Here is a 3,849-nt window from a genome sequence, read left to right as displayed (position 1 = left end):
TTCTGAGGCATTTGGTTGCAGTTCATATGGCTTCCACTAGATGTCAACAGTCTTCAGAAATTGGTTGGTGTTTTTCCTTTGAGAAATGAAGAAGTAGCACTGTTATTTTCATGTGTCACCCCAGGGGCCTGTTGCACAAAACTAGGATAAGGGATTAAGCCAGGATATCTTGGTGATCCTGGCTCAATTGATCCGTAATCCGGTTGCACTAAAGATGGATAGGGGGCAGGAGGATATGTTATGGTATAAATTACCATGGAGATTTATTCTGTGGAGCTAGCCTGCTCCAGACCAGGCTAAATTCCAGGATCTATTTAATCTCATCCCTAATGTCAGTCAGCAGTCACCACAAATGGAAACCAATAGTTATTTCACTGCTCACTATACATTGTTATCACATATAACTAGACCCACTGTCATTATTTAAACGTTTGATCATTAATTTCAATGATTTTGGATAAAAAATGATTTTTAGATGTTGCTATCATTAGATAATTTACAGTTTCCCATAGACTATATATAAAATGATAGAATATTAGGGCCACAGAGGGAAAAAAAAGACAAGTCATAATATTGTAACCAGTTGTTTTAAAGGAGGACAGTTGTTAAAATGACAGATGCGGGGCATTTCGTGAAATTGTACTTCAGTATGGTTTCATAAACAAAGACATGCTGATGTGCCAGAATATCAACTATCATATTGTCATAAGTATCAAAACTGTAAAAACAATATGTAGCTTTTCTGCAGAAAGAACCAGCCTCATAAATTTATGACTTTATCCTTTTTCTTCAGTGTGGCCCTAGTACTCTGTCATATAAACAAATACACATTCCATATGAATATAAAAACACAATGTGTAACATTATGTTCCTTTATTGAATAAGGACAAAACAAAGCAGGTAAACCATCAGCTCCTTTCGAAACTGAAGTCACAGTGACTCTACAAGATGGAAAGCACAGAATCCAAGCATATTATACAAAATGATACATACACATTCAAAGGTCTGTATATAACACACCCTGCATGTCTGCACACTAAAATAAATGCAGGACAAATCCATACACATCAACTGAACAGACAAATGAATGGATGCAGTAGCCTCCCTGCAGCCTTGTATTACACACAGTATACCGCACAAACATCATAAGAGGCCAAATTCGTAAAAAAACGAACCCAAAAAAACCCAAATTCCTCTGCCACCGCAGGACATATTTAACCAAAATTGAAAGCACACATACTAACTAAAATAATTCAACACATATTGGTCCCTCAGCAGCCGACCACTGTCGTCATCAGGGAAGATTGCCGGATTGTCCCAGTCCATGGCTGGTGGCACTCTGGGGGCCCTCTCCTTCCTCAGGCAGGCCACATTGTGGAGGACAGCACAAGCCACAGTAATATCACATGCCCTAACAGGGCTGACCCTTAATTTGTGAAGGCAGTGAAAGCATGCCTTCAGGAGGCCAAAGGTCATTTCAACTCTGGCCCTGGTCCTGGCATGGGCATGGTTGTAGGCCTGCTGTGCTTCCTGGGAGTCTGTGAAAGGTGTCAGGAGAAAAGGCTGGCAGCCATACCCCCTGTCTCCCAGCAACACACCAGAGAATTCACCTGTCAACACAAAATCTCATCATTACTACCTCATAAACACAGTGATATTCTTGACACAGCCATGATGGTTATAAATAGGGGTTGTGTGGCTTACCTTGTGATAGGCACTGATAGATTTCAGAGGCCCGAAAGATTCTGGAGTCATGGACTGAGCCAGGCCATTTTGCCACAACATTGCTGATCACACAGTCAGCATTGCAGACCATCTGAAATCATAAGATGAGGAATATTACACCAATCAATGCACATCACTGGCAATGCAGAGTGTTCGTCAATGGACAATATCAAAAAGTTATGTTCACCTGAACATTAATGCTGTGAAAGGATTTCCTATTCACAAAATCGGCCTCATGGGCACCTGAGGGGCTTTTATCCTTATGTGTGTGCAGTCCACTGCACCAATGACATTGGGGAAACCTGTCACACAAAGTAATGAGTATCCTACTATGTGTTAACAGTTGTCCTGTAATTTGTAGATCCTCTTACCTGCAATCCTATAGAACTCCTCTTTGATGTCACAGAGTCTTCTGTGGCCAGGGAAGGAGATGAAGACATCTGCTAATGCTTTGATAGCCAGACACACACTCCTTATTGTGCGGCAAATTGTGGCCTTGTTCAGCTGTTCTGCATCCCCACTGAGTACAGGAAGGCTCCACTAGCAAAAAAGCGCAAGGCCACACAAACCATTTGCTCCACACTCAGTGCATGGCTCCGTGCAGTGTGGTGCTTAATCCTGGGACCCAGTAGTCTGCATAGATACCTGATGCCATCTGCAGAAAACCTGTATCTTTCATATAGATGGTCGTCAGGGAAGGCCAGTGGGTCCAACCGGTCCCTGAAGACCCTTTCTCGCCTGAAGGCTCTCCTCAGCACAAGTGCTTCTTCATCCACCACATCTCGCACGAATGGGCATGCCATTGTCAGAGCAGAAAGGAACACACAATTTTGGGCCTTCATATAGGCTAGTGGCCACACCTGGTGCTGGGGGGGTGGGCAAAAGAGGGCGATGCCTTATAACGATGACTTGGTTGTACTGATTGCTGGGAAAATAAAAAAAACCTTAGAAAGATGCCACCGTCCTGTGTGCTCACAATAAGAGCTCATATGTCATGGCTCACTTGACTTTACGAGAATATACCTAATTTTTATTTTGAGCTGTGTCATCTTCTTGGAGCTGGGGGAGGAAATACAAATAATGATTAATACATTTGTGTTACAGTTAGCATACAGTGTACATTGAAGGCATATCTCACCTCCCTCTCAAGTTTTTTTATTTCAAGGTCCAGTTTCCTAATTGTCCTCTTTTTTATTTCGGACTCCAGTGCAAGATTTTCCATCTTTTTCTTCTTGTACTGAATGTCTATGTCTGCCAGTTCTATTTGGCGCCGGAGGTGGTTGCCATACAACTTTCTGATAGCTTGTGAGCTCTGTGAACACAATACAATTAGCGCAGCTGGAATTTGGCAGGATGTGGTGTCCTTTTATTAATACGCACTATGTTGCCAGGCTGGTTTTCCCACTGTATAGCATCTGGGTCCTGTAAAAGAAATTCGATTTTTGATTTTGATGAGGACTCCTCACCATTGTAGAGTAAATAGTACTTTCACAGTCTTACCATGATACCTCATGCCTTCTGGAATCCAGAGAGATGGTCTCCTCCTCATCATCATCGTCTCCATCATGTGCTGTTGCTGCTGCACTGGGGCCTTCACCCTATCACATTTAATCGGATTCATATTGAAGCTAGTAGACAAGACATGCCAGGCCTACAGTATGCCTTTGATGGAGTACTCACTGGATCAGCATCGTCTGGTGCTTGTGCTGGTGGCTCTAACAGGAACACAGTGCTGCCAGACACTGCAAGGCAATAGGTAAACCAAAGTCAGACAGTCCAAATTGATTCAATATGAATGTGGTTGTATCCCATGTAGAGATGGAAGGACATACCTTGAATGAAGCGGGTGGCATCTTGGGAGGAACCTATGCTCGTCTCTTTCCCCCCAGGGATCCCCTCTAAGACGGGCCTGCCTTTATTTAGCTCCAAGGCCATGTCCTCTGCTGGGGTAAGGTCAGCCTTTGGTGACCCACCACCCGTGCCTTGTCTGTGGGTATTCTTTTTCACTGCTAAAACAGTACAGACAATGTGTGAGCAGGCACCTTCTGGGTACAATATATGCTTGTGCTTTGTTAAATATTAGTCAGGGACCATACCATTCTGCAGAATGTTCTTGTATTTGAT

General features: G+C 43.2%; 1 pseudogene; it reads right to left on the bottom strand.

Moving 5' to 3' along the window:
• Nucleotides 1-837: 837 nt before the first annotated feature.
• On the bottom strand, nucleotides 838-3,450 carry LOC124046199 (annotated as a pseudogene).
• Between the last annotated feature and the right edge of the window lie 399 nt (nucleotides 3,451-3,849).

This window comes from Oncorhynchus gorbuscha, linkage group LG10, assembly GCF_021184085.1.
Source record: "Oncorhynchus gorbuscha isolate QuinsamMale2020 ecotype Even-year linkage group LG10, OgorEven_v1.0, whole genome shotgun sequence".
Lineage (NCBI taxonomy): Eukaryota > Metazoa > Chordata > Actinopteri > Salmoniformes > Salmonidae > Oncorhynchus > Oncorhynchus gorbuscha.
Note: the sequence above shows the minus strand (reverse complement) of the source record. Positions and strands in the feature narration are given on the sequence as shown.